Below are 27,017 nucleotides of genomic sequence, written 5' to 3' on the forward strand. Positions count from 1 at the left end.
TGCTCAGCGGCAGGCTTATTTCCTCGATAGCTAAGTGCAAGCTTACCTGTTATATTTACCACACACTCTGGAACTTGCCTCCTTTTCCACACTCATTCTCGGCGGACTGACATTTGATTTGAAACTAGTAAAAACGAGTAACAGTTTTCTCATACTCATCTAGCTGCCGATGTACTGCCAATTGTTACACCCGTCAATGATGACACTTGTCTCAGTCCTTGTACAAAACGCCAGACACTAACAAAATGAAAATTGGTCCTCATCATGACAGCTTACTAATTTGCACTGTGATCCATCTTTGAGACGAAATGCATTCCAGAATGGTTTGTCACCTGTCTGATGTGGATGAAACTTGAAAAACAATTTCAGTGTTGGAATTTGGGCGTGTGAAGAAATATTATGGAAATTCCACAGGCTCCACTTCCCACTCCAACTTCAGTTGCCTTGACATTATATAATACACTTTCCAAGGTAATGTGTTGTTTGTTAAAGTTTCCCCCACAAGTCTTGTGACTAAATCCAACATATCTGATCTTCATATCACTACACATTTCCACTAGCTTTGTTGTGTTAGCAATGATCAAAAAGTACAATTTTGAATAAAAATCCTCAATAACAGATTTATTTTTCTCATATATATACTCATTAATTTATTCTAATTAACATAATAACCCATTCAAAGCAGCCCAAGCGTCCTTTTGTGGGGCGGCCCTTCTGGCATTTGCCCAATTGTAATTTGGTCAGTTGATCCTCATAGAAGAAAGGTTTTATTTGCCAAGTACCCAGAAATGATCCTCTGTGTTTATCCCATCTTAAATATTTGACACTTTTAACAGAAATCCAAAACTCCTCAAAGTAGTTTAAACATAATAAACTTTGGTAAGAACATGTGCAAAATAGATTTTTTTTCTGCACTTCCACCTCTATTGCCCCCCCTCCCCATTCACTCACTTGATATTTATTACCCATGTACTTTCAGGATTTCACAGAAATGCAATTGACAGAGATGCAAATAAGATATGCTTCATCACCTTTAACTTTTTCAAACACATCAATCTTTTGATAAAGATCTTTCAGTGTTTCTGATGTGTCAGCTTGCTTTTCTGGCTTGTTGATTTGACAAAAAACCTGATTCAGACAACTAACTTTAGCTCTATTAAACCAGTGTAAATTTATCTATTTTACAGTATCAATGTAACATGTTCATTCATTCATTCATCATCAGCCGCTTCTCCGAGGTTGGGTCGCGGTGGCAGCAAGCTAAGTAGGGCACTCCAGATGTCCCTCTCCCCAGCAACACCCTCCAGCTCCTCCTGGAGGATCCCAAGGCATTCCCAGGCCAGATTGGACATGTAGTCTGCCCAGCGAGTTCTGGGTCTACCTGGGGTCTCCTCCCAGTTGGCTGTGCCCAGTAAACCTCCAAAGGAAGGTGCCCAGGAGGCATCCTAATCAGATGCCCGAACCACCTCAACTGGCTCCTTTCGATGCGAAGGAGCAGCGACTCTACTCCGAGCTCCCTCCGGATGTCCGAGCTCCTCACCCTATCTCTAAGGCTGAGCCCAGACACCCTACGGAGGAAACTCATTCCAGCCGCTTGTATCTGTGATCTCACCCTTTCGGTCACTACCCAAAGCTCATGACCGTAGGTGAGGATTGGAACGAAGATTGAATGGTAAGTTGGGAGCTTTGCTTTCCGGCTCAGCTCCCTCTTCACCACAATGGTCCAGTACAATGTCTGCATTACTGCTGATGCTGCACCAATCCACCTGTCAATATCCCGCTCCAGCCTACCCTCACTCATGAACAAGACCCCGAGATACTTGAACTCCTTCAATTGAGGCAACAACTCATCCCCAACCTGGAGGGAGCAATCCATCATTTGACTCTCATCCCAGCCATTTCACACTCAGGTGCAAACTGCCCCACATCATCTGCAAAGTGCAGAGATGCGATGTTGAGGTTCCCAAAATGGACACACTCCTCACCTTGGCTGCACCTTGAGATCCTGTCTATGAATATCACTAACAGAATTGGAGACAATTTGTCAAACCTCGGCTCCAGGTGGAACAATGCAGAGTCCGTCCTGGCTGTGGGACGACAGACCAACTCTTTTCCCTTGCGGAAGTTCTGAGGGGGGCATGGGAGTTTGAACAGTCAGTCTACATGTGTTTTGTGGACTTGGAGAAGGCTTATGGCCATGTACCCTGGGGCACACTGCGGGAGTATGGGGTACCGGGGCAGTTTCTACAAGCCATCCGGTCCTTGTATAACCAAAGTGAGAGCTGTGTCTGCATTCTCGGCACAAAGTCAAACACGTTTTCAGTGGGTGTCGGACTCCGCCAAGGTTGTCCCTTGTCTCCGATTCAATGTAACATGTACAATATGGATATCATTTAATGATATAATGATGTAACATTAGCTTCTTAAATGAAAATGTAGAGTCAATACTAGGACTACTTGCAATAATGAACTTAAGACAATGATCCCTTATTGTTCACACAACAGTTATGCATTGCATCTGACACTGCACTTTAGTTGTCTTATTGGCTCATATGCACCATGGTGTCTGCTGATGCCTGTGTGCCCTTAGCCATTGAGAACGTGGCCCATCTACATCAGGTTTTAGTTACCATGGCCGCTGTGGACTGCATCAACAGCTGAGCTCTCCTAAATGAATGAAACTACAGTGTCTAGAGTATCCTGCCGCATGTGCATGGACAATCTCCTCCCCAAAAACAGATGTGTGTGTGTGTGTGTGTGTGTGTGCACACGTGCACATGTGTTCAGTGTGCCTGGCAAATGCACACTTATATGCATGCACCTGGGTCATGAAAGCATTTGTGTGTGTGTGTGAAGTCCTGCCTATAATTTCTCTTCTAGTTTTACACCCTCTACACCCTGCCACATTCCCTCTTGTAAAGACATCTAAAATTAATTTTAGGCCTCGATGAAATGGAATGACTTCCCCAAATGGGAATATCTCTCTCTATATATTTTTTCAAAGCTATGATATGGATCTAATGAGGTATCTGACAGATCCCCTACCCCCACTAAAAGAGAGCATAAAGTGATATGCATGCTATGACAGTGGGACTGAAATTCAGTGTGGCACATTGATTCTGTATTTGCCGTGTTCATTCAAGTGATCGCTAGCTACTTCTCACAACTTATTTTCCATAATCTGGAGTGTTTCAGGCTATGAGTACATTTAGAAAGGACAGGAGAAGAGAACAAAAAAAAACAAAAAAAACATTGAGAATCAGAGATAAATGAAAAAAGTTTAGAAACATAGATATATAGAGATATATTCAAGAAAACACTACATCTAAACGAGAGGAAGGGAAAATATAGTGACAGCAGATGGCAAAGAAACGAGAGAGAGAGAGAGAGAGAGAGAGAGAGAGAGAGAGAGAGAGAGAGAGAGAGAGAGAGAGAGAGAGAGAGAGAGAGAGAGAGAGAGAGAGAGAGAGAGAGAGAGAGAGAGAAAAAAAGAGCGGTTACACAAGTCCATTCTTGAGCAGGATGAGAGGACTTGCCCTGGAGCTGGTGAGCCAAGATAACATTGCCCTTACATCCACTACCTATGAACAGACGAGGTCAAGTGTGGAGAGAACAATAATAGGAAAGACAGGCAGAGAGAGAGAGAAGGGGATGGGGCAGAGTACAAGGGAAAAGGTAGATGAAGACAAAAAGGGAGAAAAAAAATTATATGAAGAGAAGGACAGAGGCAAACAGTGGAGAAGGGAAAATTAAAGGAAAAAAGGGAGAGAGGGACAGAGTAAGAGACATAGTCATGGGAAAATCACATAGGCAAAAGAAAGCAATTGAGAGAAATAAGGGGAGGTCATGTGTAAAACAATGCTTTACCTGTCTATTTTATTTTCTTCCTCAGAAGTATCAGCTATGGACCTGCACCATCTTTTCACTGTTCCATATCTGATAAAATATTAGATCTTTGGAGTACAATGAGCAAGAGGAGATTGAGAGGGAGAGAGAAAGAGTGAGCGAGATAAGAGGCAGGAATAAGTGAGAGAGCAATAACTGATAGGAATCTCTTGAGAGGGCAAGATGGAAAGTGTTTGTGATTAAAAGAGGGAGACAGACATAGCATGAGAGAGAGAGACTGGAGGTAAGGATGGTTGAAGTGATAGGAATATCATACGTATCCTTGAAGGCAAGAGCGAGAGAGAGAGAGACACACAGAGAGAGAGAGAGAGAGCAAGAACGGGAAAGAAAAGGCAGAGAAGGACAGCTATATTGTGTGTGTGTGTGTGTGTGTGTGTGTGTGTGTGTGTGTGTGTTTGTGTCTGTCGAGGGGGTGTCAGGGCAAAGCAAGTGACATGAATCCCTCATAAATCTTTTAGAGTGAAGGGGGGGTGAAAGAGAGCGAGGGAAAGACAGCGAAGAAGTGAGTATGAGAAAGAGGAGAGAATCACTGCCGACACTCGGCGCTTGGAGTAAAATTCTGACGGCATGGCAGACAGACCATAACCGTGGACCGTCAGGCTCCTAGGCAACAGCTCAGAGAAATGTCTATACCGCCTCTATCCATTCATCACTCAGCCAACCCCTCTGAACCCTGGAGTCCTCACAAGTGTTTACCATCTCTCTGCTTAGACTTCATTTGCATTTTATTATTATCTCTATTTCTCGCCGTACTTTTATTTGAGAACCACATCACCGTTTCAAGTGCACTGGTTTCATTGAAAAGGGAGAGGGACTTTTTTTTAAAATTGTGTTTTGTTTTTTTTGTGTGTGCAGGTTCCTTTTGTTCTGAAGAAGTATTTACTGCCAAAGTCAATTAGTGGTTTATGGGGGAAATCTAAGATGTGAACAGGAGACAAGCCATGGAGGGATGTGGAGAGTCTTACTCTAATTACCCGAAATCTAATTAAACGTCTCCTTGTCCTGCTTGAAGATAGGCAAAAAAAAAACCTTCCCAAAAAAAACCCTAGTTATTAATCAGTTTATTTAATTCTCCCATCATCTGAATAGGAATGTGTGAGATGAAAGCAATATATCCTGTTCCGTTTGTAGCCAAATGTCTTGTGTGCAGTGGTAGAACTAGAGTTTTATACATGGGGAGGCCATGGGGTAGCCAAGGCTACTTTAGGGGGTCCACAGACCATGACAGAAAATTAGTGTGTAACTCTAACCTGGCATCTAAGGAGCATGAATGAATCCTATGATTGCTGATTATAGGCAGACGTGATTTAACTCAAACTTATTCAGTGAGGCAGATAGTGTGGTCCACTAGGATTACTTCATTAGAATTCTTTAACACACGTCAGTCTGCACAAAAAGTGAAGTCTCCGCAGGCCCTTTTTGCAGATTGCAGATATGTTGACATCGATGTAAAATTTTGCCAAATCATTTGGCGGTTTGACAAGACCATACCGCATCAGTCAAGGCTCAATACAGGATTGGCTGAGGCCTGGGTTAACAACGGCCACCACTGGTGCAATGCCCTCACAGGGTACCAGTGAAAACTGTACAATTTGCTGTGGCGACCCCTGAGAAATAGGGAATAAGCTGAAAGAAGTAGAAGAAGAAGATATGCTGAGGTCATAGTTCAAGTTCTTGTCAATCACTGTTCCCAGGTACTTGTAGCACTTAACCATCTTCACAAGTGAGCCTTTTATTATTGCTGGGAAGGTTGAGTGGGAGATTTTCCTGAAGTCGGTGGCCATATCTTTAGATTTGTGGACATTTAACTTCAGGAAGTGGCTGTCACACCAGTCAACAAAGTCTTTCACAATTGGCCCATGATGGACCTCTCCATCCTGGAGCAGACTGATTAAAACAGTGTCATTTGCAAACTTTAGCAGATGCCTGTCATCGTAGTTACCCCTACAGTTATTTGTATATAGAATATACAATAATGGGGACAGGACACACCCTTGGGGTGAGCCTGTGGATGACAACTGCTTCTGGGATAGGTCACCTTGACTGCCTGGAGCCTACATGTTAACAACTCCATTACCTATTTCACCATGCCAGCATCAAGATTAAACAGTGGAGAGTATTTTACTAGCTAAAATCTGTGGTTAGATTGTATTAAAAGCTGAGGAGAAATCTAAAAATGAAAGCCTTGCATGAGTTGTACCCTCGAGATGCTTGTACAGATAATTAAATAAAGTAGTAGTAGCATCATCCACCCCTCTATTAACCTGGTATGCAAACTACATCTGGTCAAGCAGGCCCTGAACATTATCAGTCAGAATTTGTTTGACCAACTGCTCAAAAGTCTTCATCACTAGTGTGGTCAGAGGCATCGGCCTAAGGTCATTGAGCTCTTTCTGGTATTTGTTCATGTCCACGGGTAAAACAATAGACTCCTTCCACAATTTCGGGACCTTGTGCTGGGTACACATGATGGGTTAAAAAGATCAGTAAAAATAACACTAACAGATCTGCACAAACTTTAAGAAATTTGCCAGTGATCATGTCAGGTCCAGGGCTCTTACTAATATTACATTTATGAAACATGGACCTGACAGAGCTGGCACTGATTGTAGGCTGAGAGGTGGCAGTACAGTCACTCAACATATCAAACATATAGACATTTGTAAAATCATGTTCCTCAATAAAACATAAATAAAAATCATTCAGTGTATTTGTAAGCTCTGAGTCAAAGCCACCAATGGTGACTGACCCATTATACTATTACCATTACACTATTGTCCTGGCCTGCCATGGCTCTCATGCCATCCCACACTTCTTTAAGGTCATAGCTATGAAATGTATCCTCTATTCTCCATTATATTGGAGTTAAACCCTCTTAATTTCATATCTGGCCTCTGTTTTAGCTTCTGCCTTATCCCCATCTGCTTTATTTAACCAGGGTTTATTATTTGGAAACACCTTCACACATTTAGATTGGATGATTGAGTCTTTTAGACAGAAAATATAGGAGGCTATCACCTCAGCCGGCTCATCAAAATCAGTAGCAGAATTATTAAAAGCATTCCAGTCTAGGTTTTCAAGGGCTCGTTTAAGTTCCTCAACAGCACTTCCAGTCCATATGTCCACTTCTCTGGTGGCTATTTTACCCCTTTTAAGAAGTTGCTTGTAAGTTGGGATAAGCTATCCTTCCCATCCCAACTTACAAGGATAGTGTTGAAGGATAGTGTTGTGATTGGAGGAATTGAGAGGAGGCAAAGCTAAATACTTAACTGCACTATAACATATGTTGACAGTTTTGGTCATTCTGATAGGGCAAGAAATATACTGTTAAAAGTTGCTCATTGATTTCAGGTTACAATGACTGAAATCACCAGGGATGAGACAAGTGGCATCAGGAGAGAGGGCTAGTAGCTATTGTGTAACCCTGTGAATAGTTGTCACTGCTTTCTTTGCGTTAACTAGCTTAGGGTGTATGTTCACGACAGTAACAGATGGGGAAATTTGCGGGGGATAGAAGGAGCGCAGAAACACAGACAGTAGCTAAATGTCCACAGTACATACAGTCTCTCTGACAGTGTGTTGTCCTCACTACAATTTGTTGCAGGCAACATATTTTCAGCTATATAGCTAGCTTAACATTATATTCTCCAGCATTGCATCGTCCAAGGCACATAGAGGTTGGTGTGTTGGACAGAATTTAAAGGAAGAAAATATGTCATTTGTAAAACAGTGAAAAAAAATACAGAACACAAACAAAAACTAGGGATGTTATTTAGTACCTTTTAAGTACTAAATAATATCTCTAGTACACCAGTAGAGAAAATATTACTGACATAAACCAATGTGATCACGTGCTTAAAGGAAGTTGTGTCAATGTAAGTAACAGAAGATGAAAATAGAACTGTAAATATCATTTACACAAGCGCCAATGATTTAACTACCAATCACTAATACATGATATATATGTAGTTGAAAATAAACTAAATATTGTCAGAACAACTGCACTCAAACCCAAGAAATAGTAACATAAACATGTTGATATAACTGTAAATTGTAGATGACTTACGGATTAAGCCGTTTTGTGGACTTTAAGGCAAAGGATTACGAGGACTGTATACTGCAATGTTCCCTCTGTGAGCCCGTGGAGAAAAAGGAAGTTCCCGAACACTACTTCCCGTTATTCTAAATATTTACCATTAGCTCACTTCCTCTGCAGTGGTGCTATTTGCCATCACCACTAGGTGGGACTAAAGACCATCCATTCATCCATTATCCAAGCCGTTTATCCCAATCGGGGTCACGGGATGCTGGAGCCTATCCCAGCAGTCATTGGGCGGCAAGTGGGGAGACACCCTGGACAGGCCGCCAGTCCATCACAGTGAAGACAATACAAAATAAACCAATACACTGATTCCAATACAGACAGTAGCATCACCGCCCCCCAACCAACCAAACAATGGGATTTCACTGTGGCGTAAGCGTCTCTGTCAAGCAGGGGCGTGTGCAGGAATTGGAAATAAACCTCTAATGGGGGGTGAGGGGTGCAAACAAACTATGTTAAATCACGGCATATTTAACGTTTGTTTAGTAAGTACTTTCATTTTAACTAAAGGCATTGTAGTACATTGGTATATTAGCATTAATAGAATTTGTATACTAACGCCAACTGCTGGGCGGGTTGGATAGAGAACTCCCTATAACCTGGCTATTTGTAGGGAACGTTGCGTGAGTTAGGCCTATTTTGTATTATGATAATGCATCGGATCAGATTGCGTACAACATATATAAAGCACTCATTTGTCAGATAAATAAACATTTGAAAAATAAATAATAAAAACTAACATTGAAACAGTAGGCTTATTTAAAAAACAATAATAATGGAACGAAATCAGGGGGGGACACTCGGGTACCGCCACAGCCAGGACACGAACCCAGTTCTCCTGCACCGCGGGCGACAACGTTATCCAATCAACTAAAGTTCCCGACCCGTTAGCTAAGGCCTAGCGAGTCTATTTATCTGTGTATGTTACACCCCCCCTCCTCCTTCAGGAAGCACGTCCCCGTGCTTCAGCATATCAGCTCCCTCACGCCTCTGGGCGCACGTGCTTCCGATGACCTCACGGTCTCAACATCCCACTTCTGACACCAGTGCAGTGAATTGGGGGGAGGGGGTAGTACGGGAACCGCCAGAGCCGGGACGCGACCCCTTGTCTCCTGCACCGGTTCTCGGCTGCCCCCTTGAGTTCGCTGCATTGGTATCACGGGCTGCCCCCTTAATTCGCAGCATTGGTGTCAGAAGTGGGATGATGAGACCATGAGGTCATCGGAAGTGCGTGCGCCCAGAGGCGTGAGGGAGCTGATATGCTGAAGCGCGGGGACGCATTTCTTTGATATCCGACATGCTTATGAGATTTGCTTTTGCGCCAGTGTCTAATCTCATAGTGACTATAGTCCCATTAATTAGCAGTGGTGCTATCCATTTATCTTCTCTAGTGCCTTTTAATTTTTCTGGCTTATTTTTTGGTTCATTGACGCAATTCTCAACACCAACAAAAACGTGTCACTGAGGTCAGGATCCTCCACTAAGTTTACATAGCTTCCTTTCTTCCCCTCTTTCCTTTTAGAGAAGCACTGTTTAGTAAAGTGGTTCATCCCTTGACAATTTGAGCAATGCTTACCAAAGGCTGGGCACTGTCTTGGCTTGTGCCGCGAGCTCGGCACTTGCATGCGACCATCCATCACGTCCTCCGTCCGCTGTGCAGGCCGGGTCTGTGTGCGCCGTTTCCTCTGACACGACACCGCACCAACCGCCGCTGCACTGTCGCCCACGTGCGCAGTAGTGCCTGCCTCCATCTTGCTGAACGTTTCCACTTGCTTTTGGGACAGCTCACTCGCCTGGCAGATCTTGATGACTGCCTCCAGCATCAGCTCTGTTTCCCGTAGTAGCTTTTCTCTGACCTTTTTGTCCTCCACGCCAAAAACGATCTGGTCTCTGATCATGGAGTCTTTCAGCGTCGCAAAGATGCATGACTGAGCTTTTAGCCGCAAGTCCACTAGAAAGCGATCAAAGGGCTCATACTGATGCTGTGTAGAGACCGAAACACATATCTCTCGTACGTCTCGTTCTTCTTTGGAGAACAGTAAGGGTCAAATTTACCACTAAATCCAACTACATCAAACTTTTCACGACATCCAACTTTTCACTATCACTCAGGTTGTCAAACAAGAACGTGTTAAATATTTCTATGGCCTGTGGCCCCGCTATTGTTAGCAGTACCGCTACCTTCCTAGCATCTGGCTTCGTCACCAGTCCCATGACCGCGACGTACAGGTTTGAACTGCTGTTTGAAGGTGCGCCACTTCTCATTGGCATCCCGTTAGTTTCAGACTGTCCAGTGGTTTCAAATCCATGTAGTCTTGATCAATTTACTCCTGGTACCACGTTATGTTCGGGTTTAGAAGGATGAGGCTTGTTTTCCCAGCAAACATGCCCGTGCGGGCCCACTGTGGGTAGGTGTGGGTTTACTGTGGGGCAATGTGGGCAGGGGGAAACCCGCACTAATCTCACATGGGCCCCATGTGGTTAGCCCATGCCCATGCAAGCCCAACTGTGCTCTTGCCCACAGTAAGCCCATATGGGGCCCATGTGGGTCAGCCCATGCTGGGCCCACAGCAGTTTTGCCCTTTGAGGCCCCCATGAGGGTTTTCTGTGGGCAACCCACTGTGGTCTTGCCCACAGTAAGCTCATATAGGCCCCCTGTGGGTTAGCCCATGTGGGGCTCACAGCAGTTTTGACCTTTGAATTTTGCCCCGCCTGAGTCCACGGAACAATCGAAGTGTCAGTTTACCTAAATAAAAAAACACGGTCACATACAGATGCCCCCAGGTTTCGAGACATCTCTGTTCGAGATTTGCCTCTACCCCAACAGGTGAATGGAATCCCAGGCTAGATTAAATGCTCCACCTATGGCTAACTCATACTGTGCACTTACATTTCAATTGTTGTTTTCTTCAGATGCTGTGACAAAAAGCAGCCGGGCCACAGCATCCGAGGTGGAAGCTGCCATCAAAATGTGGCTCAGAAATGCCAGGGATAGAGACAGGGGAAGGAGCAGAAGGAGCAAAAAATAAATAGATTCAATGTTTTTTTTTTTTTTTAGATTTAATGTTCTTATTGTGTTCAAATGTGGTTCTATGTTTGTTGTTCTGTTTTATAAAAGCATTTAATTTGGTATATAGTTTTGTTTTTCAATTCCAATTGTTTCCAATTTTCAATAAATTCTTTCTTCATATAATTTATATTTTCTTAATTTTTTTGTTTGAGCTGGCTGTCAATAAATGTCACTACCATACCAAGTACACATGGGGCACGATGGGCCTGTGTGGGACCACTGCTCTCAGCCCAAAGTGTGGGCATACAATGGGCATGCTGCGGGCCCACAATGGGTCCCACTGAGGGCCCATTCTGCTTAGTGTGGGCAGCCCACACTCAGTTCAGAGTGTGGGCTGCCCACTGGGGCCCCACCAGGAGCCTTTAATGTGGTGCCCACACGTGCCCCACATTTCATGCCGGTAACGGGGCCAACAGTGAGCTGCCCACAGTGGGCCATCTGTTCCTGCCCGCAGTGGCCCCACATGGGCCCCAAAGAGGCATGTTTGCTGGGGGGGAGGATATGCATGAGGGAAGTGTGACAATGGTGAGGTGTGAGGTTGGAATGACAGATGGGTTCACTTTGGAGGGTGGGAATACATCAAGAATCGGCTCTGAGCCCTTTCTTGTCTGTACTGGTGATGGGTAGGTTGACGGACGAGATCAGGAGTCTCTGTGGGCTATGATGTTTGCGGATGACATTGTGATCTGTAGCGAGAGTACGGTGCAGGATGAGGAGAGCCTGGAGAGGTGGAAATATGCACTGGAGAAAAGAAGAATGAAAGTCAGTTGGAGCAAGACGGAATACTTATGCATGAATGAGAGGGAGGAAAATGGAGAGGATGCAAGGAGTATAGATGACGAAGGTGTATGAGTTTAAATACTTGGGGTCAACTGTCCAAAGTAATGGGGAATGCAGAAGAGAGGTGAAGAAGAGAGTGTAGCCAGGGTGGAGTGAGTGGAGAGGAGTGATTTGTGACAGAAGGGTACCAGCAAGAGTTAAAGGGAAGGTTTACAAGCTATGAGATATCGTGAGACCAGATATGTTATATGGTTTGGAGATAGTGGCACTGACGAAAAGCTGGAAGTGGCAGAGTTGAAGATGCTAAGATTTTCATTGGGAGTGACCAAGAAGGACAGGATTAGGAACAATTATATTAGATGGACAGATTCAGGTTGGACGGTTTGGAGTCAAAGCAAGACAGGCAGGATGGGGATGGCTTGGACATGTGTGGAGGACAGATGCTGGGTATATTGAGAAGGATACTGATTATGGTGTTGCCAGGGAAGAGGAAAAGAGGAAGGCCAAAGAGGAGGTTTATGGATGTGGTGAGGAAGGACATGCAGGTGGCTGGTGTAACAGAGGAAGATGCAGAGGACAGGGAAATGTAATTACGCCTGTGTGTAATTACATTTCGGACCTCTCACTTGGTGTGTCTCCTTTTGGGCATGTCGATATATATATATGTGGTATATAAATATATAAAATATATATATATATATATATATATGTGGATATAGTATATATGATGTGGTGTGGATGTGGTTTGTAGCAGTTGTGTCAGTGACACTCCGTAGCTGCTGGGGGGGTTGCCAGATACTGGTTGCCTTCACGTGGGCATTTCATTACCTTAGTGTTTAAAGAACCCAGACGCAGAAACACCTGAAGCTCACAGTCCTGTGACATGCGCTATGAGCCGCGTTATACCTGATCCACAGCTTGAGCTAAGTGGTTAAAAAGAGGACAGCACAATGTCATTGTTATCCTTTCCAGATCTGTCTGACTTGCCTTTTTCTGTTTCCTTAGAGGACATGGCTATTGCACAGCAGGCGGATCCCACCTTGAAGGAGCTCCTTGACAGTGGCTGTACTGTGGGTGTGGGGTCCAGCCTTACGCATGGTTAGTTCTTCCAGAATAGGCTGTTGGTGAGGAAATGGGTGCCTCATGGGAAAAGTTTTGTTGGTGCTGGTATTGTGCAAATTGTAGTCCCTGAGATATTTCACAAATTGGTGTTGGAACTCTCTCATGATAGGTCGGGACATTTGGGGGTGAGAAAAAATTACAGCCATATCCTGAGATTTTATTTTTTTTGGGCTCGTGTGAAGAAGGATGTTGCCACTCATGTGAAAACATGTCACACTTGTCAATTGATGGGTAAACCAAATCAAAGCATCAAACCAGCACCCCTGTGTCCCATCTCAGCCGTTGGTAAACCATTTGGAAATCTTATTATTGGTTGTGTTGTCCCCTCCCCTGTTCTAAGTCGGGCAGTAGTTATTTACTTACAGTCATGTGTCAAAGCACCTGCTATCCCTCTGCGCCTATCTTTGAATGTCAGGGATAGAGATAATGTTAAACGCAAGGCCTTATTTTTGTTTACAAAAAGTTTCAAAACTGATTTGAATTTTTGTTCAAGAGTTTCATTCTTTTCCTTGATTCAAGTTTTTGGAGATCACAATGGGGCAATGATACATGGTTATCTCATGGAACAGAAAGATCCACAGGGGTCTCATCTTTGAAAAATAATTATGATGGTGTTATTTTGCACTGTGAGTGTGGGTCATTACATCTGCCAAGTCTTAATCTGCTTCAGTACTACCCTTATCATAACAAATATAGTATGGGTATGAATAGGGTATGATGATGTCCCACTAATGGTCCTAGAATGCAAGCTTAAACAGTGGCTATCTAATGTCCAGGTGCTTACTTGCTAGTAGGAGGGGACTTTAATGTTGTTTTAGACAAAGCTGTTGAAAGGTGGCCCCCATGTCAAAGTTCTAATTAAAATTCCTCTTTAATGCTGTGCATGAATAGAACTGATATTGTAGATACATGGGGAGAGGAATTTAAAAGTGACAGAGGTTTTACTTGGAGCAACAGCGGTGGCTCGAGTCTAGAATATCACACATAGATTGCTGGCTTGTTTCTAAAAACTTGCCTAAGAATTTGTATACAGTCATGGTGATGGCAACTCCACTTACAGACCACAAAGCCATCTACATTAATGTCAGACTTGTGTCTGATAATGGTAGTATCTCTTTTTGGAAAACTTCGCTAAAACATGCTATTGTTACAATAGAATTGGAGTGGATTATTAGCTTTTTATTGGAATAAAGCACAAGCTGAGGGATTGTTTGGTTGTAATTGGGAGCTCCTAAAATATGAAAGTGGTAAATATTCAAGGCAATATGGAAGTGATTATGCCAAAGGCCGACACGCAATGGAGAAGAAGGTGGGTTCTGAAATTGCTTCCCTCGGTAATTTGCCACCAGAGGAAGTGAATGATAAACACGTTGTTAGGCTTGCAGAGTTGCAGATAACTTGTATAGAGAGTGCTGAGGGGGCCTTTGTAAGATCCAGGTTGAAATGGCTGGAACATGGAGAGAAAATGTCAACTTTATTGTTTTTAATTAGAAAAGAAAAGAGGAAAATAAAATATTTTGTTACAGCTAAATATTAATGAGTCTTTTGCTGGTAATACAGATGAAATATGTAATTTTTTTATGATTACTATTCCAATCTATTCTGATCAAAGTTCAATAAAAGTAACTTCACTTTGTTAAGTCAACATCTTGATGAATTTGATCCTATAAGCAAGGAGGACTGGTTCTCATGTGAAACTCCAATATCAGAAGGTGAAATTGAGGAGGGCATCCTTTCACTCAAAAAAAAAATCACCTGGTAATGATGGTATCACTGCTGAATTTTGCAAATTATTCTCTGATTTACTCCCACCATTTCTTTATAAGGTATATTCAGAAAGTATCCAGAATTCCTCTCTTCCCACTACAATGAGACAAGGAGCAATATGTTTAATCCCCAAACCAAAGAAAGATCTGCTCCCGCTGGACAATTGGAGACCAATAACTTCACTCAACAATGATTATAAAGTGTTTGCTATTATTTTAGCTAAAAGATTCAAGCAGGTCTCAAACTCAATAATTGATGAAAATCAATCTAGATTTATGAGTGGTAGACATTAACAATAATATTGGATTGGTCATAGACTATTGTGATCTAATTGTAGACAAAAGTTTCATATTTTTCCAGGACTTCTGCAAAGCATTTAACTGCATAAAACATCCTTTGATTTGTTTATTGTCTAGAAAGCTTTGGTTTTGGGGCATATTTTTGTAATGCTATGAAAATTCTCTGTGTCAACTGTTATGAATGAAAGATGGTTATTATTTTGAAGGTCCTGTCACGTGTTTAACTTGACCTACTCACGGGTGTACGTGCAGTGCGTGTGACGTATACAGGAAGTTAGACGCGGATGTTATGAAGGTTGTATGTTGAACGAACGCTAGTAAAAGCTACACAGTTAAGAACCTACGAAGTCGGCTCATTCTTGAATTATTCTTATGTCAGTAAGACAAGGCGTCTACGGACATTACATGGTGTCAGAATAGTCTGTGTATCTGAACATGAGCGGTCATGCCGAAGTTTAATACGCCGAGTGAATTCAAGTTTGACTGCTCCGTTGAATGGCCGGAGTGGAAACAACGGTTTTCGTGCTTCAGGCTCGCGACAAAGCTGGATAAAGACGACGGGGAGATTCAAGTGAGTTCGCTGATTTATGCAATGGGAAGCGAGGCTGAAAAGATATTCAGCTCGTTTGACTTCGCGGCGGAGGGTGATAAAGTGGACTATGATATCGTACTGAAAAAGTTCGACGGCTACTTTATTCCCCGCCGTAACATCATACATGAGAGGGCGTGCTTCTATCAACATAGCCAGCAGCCAGGAGAAACAGCGGAGATGTACATCCGGACATTGTATGAGCTGTCTGAACACTGTGAGTTTGGGGACAAGAGGGATGAACATATCAGAGATCGTCTGGTAGTGGGCATAAAAGACAAAGTGCTCTCCCGTCAGTTCCAGCTCACAGCGGACCTTACTCTGGTGAAAGTCATTGAACAAGTGCGCCAGGCGGAGGCAATAACAAAGCAGCTCAGCCTCCAAGCTAACCAACCAGAGGCCCATCTGGCTAACGTCAATGTTGTCCGACGGCGGGACGGACGCCAAAAGAAAAAGGGCGGACAGCGTCATGGTGGCGGCAGTCCTGCAACCAACAAAGTAGATGAATGCGGGAGGTGCGGCAAGACGCAGCACACCGATGAGCGGAAGTGTCCTGCAATGAACAGTAAGTGCAACAAGTGTCATAAAAAGGGACATTGGGAGCGTGTATGTCACTCTAAAGTGGTGAGAGAAGCCACTGAAGAGGTTAAACAGCTGTACTTTCTGGGAGAAGTTGGCAAAGAGAGCAGTCAAGAGGATTGGACTGTTAGTTTAACAATAAGTGATGTACCAATAACCTTTAAAATTGACACGGGGGCTGACGCTACTGTTATCAACCAAGGGACATTTAAAAAGCTGAAGCCAAACATAAAACTGGGACCTCCTGACACATGCTTCATAAGCCCAGGTGGAAACATCAGCTGCATAGGACAGTTTCAAGCCACAACCAACTACAAGGAGAAACAATACTCCTTTCCAGTGTATGTGATCAAGGGGAGAGGCAGCTGTCTGCTGAGTCGTCCAGAGGCAGTGGAGATTGTTTCAGTAGGCTATCTTATAAAGAATGACACACACACGAGTTGCTATATTATATTCAAAGTGATGTAACATGTTCCTGAGCGCGGGTCATGTGTATCTAAGGTAAACTAGTGGATAGCCGATGGCATCGATCTATCTAGACCCGTAACATCCTCCTTTTCCAAGTATAAACACATACACATGAAGTTAGTGCAAAATAAAATTACTTTCATATACGAACAGCCAATAACAGTGTAACAGCAGTAAATCTCTTCATATCCCATACCAGTGTAATAACCACAGTAGCGTATGATAACATTTCCCCTCTTTTCCCCCTCTCTCCCACATAGCAACCATCAACATTATTCAGATTACATAGTGAGTTTCAGTGGAGGTTTAGACAGCCGTCCAACCCTTGTGTAAGTGTGTCCATCCGAACGCGGAGCGCCAACAGGAGTAGATGGCGCCTTGGGCATGGACCTGATGGGGCTCGGCTCGAACACAGCCTGAGGGGTCTCAATGACAGTTTCTGTAGCTGGATCCCCGTCCGGTGTGTGTGCCGCAGCGGGTTCAACAGGATCGTGCGCGGCTCGTGCAGCTGGCTCTGCCACTCTGAGATCGATCCTGTTACGACGGTACAGGGAGCCATCAATGTCCACAAGATAAGACCTCGGCGCAACCCTGCGGAGACAAGTTCCGACTCTCCAGCGGCCAGTGTTATCACCTGGCAGGGGCTTCATCCGTACGACTTCCCCAATTTCAAGTGCCGGCAATTCACGGGCAGATCTGTCATAGAAAGATTTGGCGAGTTGCTTCCTGTGGCGCAGCTTTTCAGTGACGCCCACGACAACAGCTGGTTCCAGGAGCTTGCTTGCCGCTGGGATGGACGTCTTCAACCGGCGGGACATGAGGCGTTGTGCTGGGCTGCTGCCCATGTTTTCCGTAGGTGTATTCCTCCAGTGAAGCACGGCTTTCCAGGGGTCTTCACCATCATGCGCGGCCTTACGCAGAAGATTTTTTACAATCTTCACGGCCGACTCGGCCTTGCCATTCGCTTTCGGGTGTCTGGGAGAGGAGGTCACGTGCTCAAATTCCCACTCAGAAGCGAACCGTGTGAACTGAGCTGTGAACTGAGGGCCGTTGTCTGTAATAACCTTCTCTGGCTGACCATGTCGGGCGAACTGTGCCTTACATCGCTTGATGACTGTCTCTGCAGACATGTCGGGTAGAAGCTCAATCTCCCCAAAATCGGAATAGTGGTCGACTATTAGGAGATAGTCTTTCTGTCTGAAGCTGAATAGGTCCATGCTCAAGACCTGCCATGGCCTGGTTGGTACTTCGTGAGAGAGCATGGTCTCCTTTTGCTGATTGTGGGCGTACACATTGCAGGTCGAGCAGCTGCTTACAAAGTCCTTTATCTCTGACTGCATGTTGGGCCAGTACAATGTCTCTTGAGCGTGTCGGTAGCATGCATCACCCCCTATGTGACCTAGGACACATAGGGGGTGAGAAATCCGTATCCGTAATCCTTGTCCGTAAGACAAGGCGTCTACGGACATTACATTAACGATAATAACTCAGTCAAGCTAAAACATGGGACAACTCAAATATTTTCTCTAAAGTGAGGAGTGAAACAAAGTTGCCCTGTTTCTGTTTTTTTTTCCCTTTTCCTCCTGGTGGCTCAGGTTTTTTTGCCATTATATTAAATCCAGTAGGTAGTTGTATCTTTACAAAATCAACTTTACTTTAATTTTTACTTTAATTTATTCCTAAAGCCTGTGCGATTTGTGCCGTCTCACTGAGAGAGGTTCAAAAACGGCCGATATCAGAAAATTAGGATGACCATATCCAGGGGTTAAAGTGGGATTTGGTGAGTGGGGGATCTCTGTATTAGAGAGGTGGGCAAAAGTGCTAGGTAGCTAACGTTAGGCTAGCTAACCACTGGTCCAGTAGTCCCGACGTTAGCATTGTTAGCTAATAATAGCTACCGATAGCTAACGTTTGCTAGCTAGTTAGTTATTTGAATGAAAATATTGCATGGCCAGAGCTAAGGTTGGACAAACATAACTAGCTAGCTACCGGTAACGTTACCAGACGCTACCGATAGTTAGCTTGCCTAGCAGCATTCAAACAACCAGTCAGCAACTAGCTAGCAACGTTACCGGGTGGAAGATAGCTAGTTAGCTAGCTAGCTAACGGTACGTTCGCTAATGTTAGTTGCTTGAATGAAAACCACAGCAGAGCTAGACAAAACTATTGGAAATACACTGAAGATACTCACTCTTTATGCCCCCCAAACCAAGATAATAGTGCAGGTAGCAGGTTGACGCTCTCTCGAGTCTTGTCTGTCTGGTGCGGTGAACTGACCCTGACCCGTGAATGTGAAGCCAGTCTCTTTTGATGTCAAGTCTGGTGAAGCCAGACAGCAGGCAGGTGCGGGTCACGTGAGGACGCGATATCATTCAAACTTTTAGAAACAGTTAAGTAGTATAAAAATAGAAGAACAACTTTATTTGCGATTTATTTTGTAATGCTTGTGAATTGGCTGCATCATGTTTTTTGTTTTAAATTTTACTGTGACAAAAAGGTTGAAATTACTCCTGTCTACAGAGTGCCGGATCTCAGCTCCGGTTGACTTGGGGGAGGAGGGGAAGTGCCGGTGTCGGGATCCGGGTACCTCCGGCCCACTTGAATCACTGACCATATCACGATGTGACTCAGCAGTAACGCGCAATTTGCTGGCGCTAAACACAAACAAACAAACTTTTAGCGTCTGTGACCCAAATACGATGGATTCCACAAAACGAGCTAAAATAGCGCCATGAAGACAAATATTACTAACATTTCAGCCCGCTGCAAGGAAATTTCTGACTGCCATGTTTATGCGGAAATGGAAATTTCCATCGCGAAACGCGTACCGGGTACAACATACAGTCTATGCCTTAAACTCTGTCGGCGTGACCCACTTTTCCAATATATTTTACAACATCTAGTTATCATTATTTGGTCGTTTTGGAACTTTTATGCGTTCTCGAGTATAAAAACTTAAATACTGAAAAAATAATTGCGCCGCGAAGACAATTTTTTTCAGTTATTTGTGAAAAAAGTCTTAAACTCTATTTCAGTTATTTGTGCCATATCTGCGCATTATGCCATGACCGCATAATCATGGCAGTTGATTATGCAATAATGGAAATTTCCATCGCGAAACGAAAGACCCTTTCACGCCGACAAAGTTCCCACCAGAAACCAAAAGCAAAGAAATTTAGATAGAAGGTGGAGAATGCCGTCTCCGCAGCAATAAGAGTGGTAAATTTCAAAATATTATAGAATCTCTATATATAAATAAATAGTTCAATCACTTTACAAGGCTCATTATCACCCCGATTTACAACCAAACGCGACGTTTAAAACAGGGTTGTCCCATTTCTCCTTTTCTCTTTAAAATTGCTACTGAAAGGCTTTCTACAGTTATTAAAAAAATTCAACTGTCGCTCCATTAGATGTAATTGGGATACCACTTTAGAAAGGCAAGATTGGGAGCCTTTGACTATTAAAGTGATATTCGAATGTTCACATATTTGAATTCATTCAAATGAATTTGTTCAAATGAAATGAATGACTTCAGGTGAATTCAAATGAAGATGAATGAATGAATAGTCATTCATTGTCAGCCGGTTCTCCAGGGTCGGGTCGCAGTGGCAGCAAGCGAAGTAGGGCACTCCAGACTGTCCCTCTCCCCAGGAACACCCTCCAGCTCCTCCTGCGGGATCCCAACCCTTACCAAAAAGTATGATACTTATAGTATACTTTTTATAAACTAAGTATACTTTAAGTATACTTTTCATAATCTTATACTTGTATAAGTATACTTTAAATTAACTATTCATGAGTATACTTAAACCAAAGTATACTTGTTATAATCTTATACTTGTGTAAGTATACTTTAAGTTAACTTTGAATTTACTATTCAGGAGTATACTTAAACCAAAGTATACTAAAAGTATAACTAATGTATACTTGGCCTATTATAAACTGACACAGAATAAGTCGAAGTATACTTTAAGTATAGCTATAATTTATAAATAAGTGTATAAACCTAAGCCAGTACTTTCAGTAAATCAGCCCTCCCTGCTGAAAAAAATCTTACAAACCATTAGCCATTTCCCATAAGGAAATATCTGAGAATCTTAAAGGGGACCAAATATGCCAAAGTAACACACCAAATATGTTGTTCTTGCCTAAAAAATGTGTTTTCTTATGTCCTTTCGTCAGAACAGACATTTTTTGGTCCTGTTTCGACCATTTCTTTACCCCATTTTCTGACCTTAAATTCAACCGTCCTGATTTTATGAGCATTAATAAGGGGAAAGACTTCTGCTGCAGACGGGCCTTAAACATGTGACCCTATGTTTTCAAGTTGGTAGATTTTAAAAAATCAGATTGTTATACCTGTGATTAGCTAGTTTTAAGTTCTGTGGTCCCATGATGACATCACACTGAGACAGAAAATAGAATGGAGCCAAGGAGATGGGGCATTTATCTCAGCCTGGAAATCGTACTGAAGCTGGGATTTTTTAGCTCTGAAAATCTGGTGGCTTAAAGATCGACAAAGACAAAAATGAAAAAGACTACTACATTTGTAAGTGAGTTTAGGCATCTGTGGTCATGCAAGATCTGTGCTAAAGTACTTGTATACTATTTACAAACCAAATTTACTACCATCATGGATATTACTTAACTAAAGTATACAATACATAAAAGTACAAGTGTGCTGTATCCTAGTTGCATGCATGCAGGCAAACTATCCAACTATTTCATGCATGTAACATTTTAAAAACAGATACAAATGGTTCCTCTTTTTACGTTTTTATTGAGCATTATTGACCATTCAATTCACGTTCAGTTTACATAGTCCTTCGGCAGGAACTTAATCAAAGTGACTTACAAAAATCCATTCAAAGTGGGACAAGTCGAGTCACATTTCAAGTGGAGAAAGTCATTACATTTGCAGTGTGCAATTGATCAGATTAAACAAGTACACATATCTGCTGCTTCAATTAGAGCAGTGTTTTATGCTCTAGCCTAATATGGTCAACTACTCTTTATTCTGTGCATCTTAATTAAAGGGCCCCACACATCCCAAATTAACATACCTCAAATCTGTAGTTTTAGCCTAAAAAATGTGTTATGTAATGTCCTTTGGTCACCATAAGAAGATCTTCATGTAGGTTTCTTGTGTTGCTCGCGACTTAGCAGTTTGGGTTCGGCAGATCTAGTATAGAACCGTTTTCCGAGAGACACCTTCTGTCCCTCGTCTCTCAAATACGAAATATTTACAAATGATGGAAGTGCTGCTTGGGAACCAATTTGACAACTTGAATGCTCTTGCATTTCTTGTTAAGCGACGTGAACGAGTCGCGTGAATGACAAGTAGCCATGTGTTTCTGGCTGTCTCCTTGCCCGCGCGAGCTGTTGCAACCACTTTTGATTGGAGAGCAATGATTCATACACGTAGCAACGTGATTCTGATTGGTTAGCAAGACTGTCGGTCATAAACGCTGTTCCTGCATTTCATAGTAGTGTGAAATAATCGCAGCTTTTGCTATGTGCAAATGAAGAAGGCTACTACATGTAAGTGAATTTAGGTTGTGTGGGCCCCTTTAAGATACTATGCATCTCACATACACGAGTTGCTAGTCACGTTCATGCACATTTGGCAATTGCATGATATACAATTGATCAGTTTCAACAAGAACACATTTCTTTTTCACCATATATGGCCAGATTGCACAGACATTGCCAGTCTTCTCAACTACATGGATGAAACGACTCTCTGCCCCAACTTGGGCAGCATTACACACTGGTCTCCTGTTTGTTTTGAGCATCTCAACTAATATGCAGCAATGTTTCTCACATTCACAAGTGGCAGGTGGGCTTTGATGTTCACAGTTGATTTTAAAAATCACAAGATCACCAACCAAGCAAAATGTACCATCATTCAAGCATGTGTGGGGTACTTGGGATTTAGTAGCCCCCCATCTATTTTTTATTTTATATACTTACCTTCATTGACCACTCATTTAGTGTCTCCACACTGTGTAAATATGAAGGTAGGCCTATGTGTGTTGCTATTTTGATCCCCCCATGTTCCGTAACGTTATATACTGTTTAGCTTTGCTCGCGGTAGGCTAGACTAATGTGAATTTATGGAAGAATATATTTGGTGCTCTTATTGTGTACAAATTGGAGATGAGTGTTGCCGTTCGTATAGTGAGCCATGCTCTGAAAACGTGTCCTCTGTAATGTCTATTTGACAGATGGAGTAAAACAACAAAAACACCAGCCCTTGTAAGTGTCATTCTTATCAAGTGTGCTACAAATATTGGTGCCGAAACCCGGGATCAGCGCCATTGCCACCATTGTCAGGAGAAGAAGTGGGGAGCGGAGTGAGAACACGTGACCAACAATGGAACTGGAGCTTGAGCAACTGCAAGACAGGCTGAGTGAGACCCTCCTGCAGTTAGGGCTGGACCAGTTAAAAGAGGTGTGTGTTATTGCTAAAGTCCCCACTGAAAACCAGACAAAGAGGCATGCGCTGATCAGACTTATTAGTGAAACTGTGGATGAAGCAATTGAGAAGGAGGATGAAGAGGTAGCACGTCAGTTTCTGTCCAGACTAGTGGACCTCTCTAGTGAAATGAAGCAGAGAGGGGCGGAGTCACATACTGGTGCAGGTGCAGACAGTACTAACAAGGATGCTGCTGAATTGGCAAGCTTACATGAACAATACAGCCCTGAACTGATACAGAAGAAGTTCCTAAGAGCTGTGGGAACTGGGCTAGTGAGTGACCAGGTAAAATATCAGCTCAAGAGCTATCTCGATGATCAAGCAACTACTGATGATGTTCTCATTGTTAAGATGATAGAGGCCGCAAGTTTCGAGTCAGAGAGACAGCGGAAATTCAAGAAGAGCTCCCACAGTAAGGAAACCAGAGTGCGGGAAGTGCGAGCTGAGGCACATCAGTATCTAGGAGCGGAAGCTGCAGTGGTCGGGGGTCAGGAGTCGTCACCATCAACATCCGCGAGTGTGAAAGCCCTTAAGACACAGGCAGGGAACCAAAAGGAGTCTGCGTTCTACGAGATAATCCAACAGCTGAAAGGAGAAATGGAACAGATGAGAAAAGCCATGAACCACTCCTCTGGCCAAAGACCTTCTCGTCAGCAGCAGCCTGTGAGGAAGCGCGGATGCAAAGCCTGTCAAGACAGTGAAAGGGGCGACCAGTGCAACCACTGTTTCAAATGCGGACAGAGTGGCCATCTTTCAAGAGGGTGTAGAGCTCAGAGGCCTGAAAAATCGGAGCAGGTAGACACGTCTAGCTGTACTGTCACCAGCAAGCTCATCGACGACAGTATTCAGCTACTAGAAGCCAGAGTGTCTGCCCGACAGCGAGACGAGGCAGGGCGGGAACAGCAAGCACCCACAGTGAGTCATATCTCCTCAAAACGCCAGTCACAGCTGCTGAACCTAATTGGAAAGAAATACATGATAAACTGTTACATTGATGGTGTAGCCACACAGGCATTGTGGGATACCGGGTCGCAGGTCTGCCTAATCAGTGAAGAATGGAGGAGAAAACATCTCCCACACACCAAGGTGAGAAGCACAGAAGAGATCCTTGGCCCTGGCACCCTGACTGGTAAAGCAGCAAACCAGACAACCATTCCTTTCTCTGGATGGGTGGAAGTGACTGTCCAGTTAGCACCGAATAGCACCACTCAGACTCCACCAATGGAACTCACTGTGCCAATACTAGTAACCACACACCAGGGCACCGCAGAAGAACCGATCATCGGTTACAATGTAATTGAACACCTGTTAGAGTCTGGAGCTGGACAGCCATCAAGTGTAATCACAAAGGCACTAAGCATTGCGTTCGCGGTTGACTACAAGAAGGCTGAAGTCCTCGTGAAGCTGATAAACAGCCAAGATGATATGGAAGGTGAGGGGATGGTTAAAGTGGGCCGAGAAAGCATGACTATTCCGGCGGGCCAGACAAAGATTGTTAAGTGTGGTGTTAGAGCAGGGCCCCTCCAAGCAGACCAGAACGTCCTCTTTGAGCCTAATGTGAACCCAAAGTGGCCAGAGGGCCTGAAGGTGGATGAAAACATTGTATGTTTACAGAAGGGAACCTGGTCACGCATCGCTGTCCCAGTGACTAACGTCACAGCTCATGACATCACACTGCCGCCACGGACTCCCCTGGGGCAGACCCAAAGAACTAGAGCCATCTACCCTGCCGCCGTGAAGCCGTTGGATGTGGATGGGACTAGTACAGTGAACCCAGTCATCCCAGGGACCTCCACAACAGGTACAGAACGAAGACCTGTGATTAGAGACACAACAAAGCTGAAAGGGCCAGGTGATGTCAAGACGGAACACCAGGAGGAAGATCTATGGGACCCGCCTGTCCCTCTGAACCACCTGACACCTGAACAACAACTGCAGGTGAGAGAGCTACTGCGGGAGGAGAGTAGTGTGTTCGCACGCGATGACCATGATGTGGGGACTATTCCATCACTCCAGCTCAAGATCCGCCTGAGTGACACCACACCGGTGAAGCGGACATACACATCAGTCCCAAAGCCTCTTCATAAAGAAGTGAAGGAATACCTCGAGGATTTACTGAACAGAGGCTGGATAACTAAGTCAAAATCACCCTACTCAAGCCCAATCGTGTGTGTGCGGAAAAAGGATGGGAGCCTCCGCCTCTGCTGTGACTACCGTGAGTTGAACAAGAGGTCCATCCCAGACCGCCATCCAATACCACGCATCCAGGATATGCTCGACAGCCTGAAGGGGAGTGCCTGGTTTTCTGTCTTGGATCAGGGGAAGGCATATCACCAGGGGTTTCTTGAGGAGTCCAGCCGTCCACTGACTGCATTCATCACCCCGTGGGGATTATATGAATGGGTGAGAATTCCCTTCGGACTGTCCTCAGCACCAGCAGAGTTCCAGAGGTCCATGGAGGAATGTTTGATTGGGCTGAGGGACAACATTTGTCAGCCGTATTTAGATGACAACCTGGTCCACTCAACCACATTCGACGAACACCTCCAGCACCTGAGAAGAGTACTGCACCGCTACAGAAGCCATGGAATCAAGCTGACGGCAAGAAAATGTGAACTCTTCAAAAACCAAGTAAGGTTCCTGGGAAGGCTTGTGACCAAGGATGGATACACAATGGACCCCGCTGATGTGGCCCCGGTCCAGGCACTGAAGGAGAGAGAACCTACGACCATCGGAGAGCTCAGGAAGATGCTGGGATTCATCTCGTATTACCGGCCCTACATACCTAACTTCTCCCGAATCGCAAGGCCTCTCTATGACCTCCTCACCCCAGAGAAGACAGCAGCGGGGAAGCTCAAACAAAAGAGAAAGGACAAGGGGAGGAAGGGCTCCCGAGACCATCTGCCCTCCTCTCACCCAGTTAAGTGGACAGCTGAACACCAACAGGTCCTCTGTCAGTTGATTGAATTCCTCATCCAGCCACCAGTGTTGGGCTACCCAGACTTTGAACAGCCCTTTATCCTTCACTGCGACGCGTCACGAGAGGGCCTCGGGGCAGTATTGTATCAAAGACAGTCACAGGGTGGGCTGGCAGTCATCGCGTATGGGTCTAGGACACTGACAACTCCTGAGAAGAACTACCATCTCCACTCAGGGAAGTTGGAGTTCCTCGCGATGAAATGGGCCATATGTGAGAGATTTAGAGATTACCTCTACCACGCTCCATCATTCACTGTCTACACAGACAATAATCCCCTCACCTATGTGCTCACGACAGCCAAACTGAATGCGACCACCCACAGGTGGGTAGCAGAGTTAGCCGATTTCCAGTTCTCTATCAAGTACCGGCCTGGACGAGCCAATGGGGACGCAGATGGCCTCTCACGCATGCCGATGGAGCAGTACATGCAGACCTGTTCACAAGAAGTACACCCCGAGGTCATGAACAGTGTGACCCAGGCGCTGTCAGTACAGCTGGAGAGAGCTGAGCCTTGGATGTGTCCGGTAACCATAGCCACAGCACTAGCCGAGTTTGAGAAGGAACATACATCACCTGTGGCAGAGATACCCAGTCAGACGGTGAGAGACGCCCAGAGGGAGGATGCTGTCATTGGAGAGGTGCTGAAGTACATAACCTCCAATCAGTGGCCTCGGGGAAAAACACAGTGTGCGAGCAGGGGTGTTGCGACACTCATGAGAGAGAAGCATCGGCTGTGCCTTGATGATGATGGCATCCTGCGCCGGAAAACAGCTACCCGAACTCAGCTAGTCCTGCCGAAAAAGTTCCATGAGCTGGTATATAAAGAACTGCACAGAGACCTGGGCCATCTAGGCGTGGAGAGGGTGTTGCACCT

The sequence above is a fragment of the Lampris incognitus genome, chromosome 2 (assembly GCF_029633865.1).
Source record: "Lampris incognitus isolate fLamInc1 chromosome 2, fLamInc1.hap2, whole genome shotgun sequence".
Classification (NCBI taxonomy): Eukaryota; Metazoa; Chordata; class Actinopteri; order Lampriformes; family Lampridae; genus Lampris; species Lampris incognitus.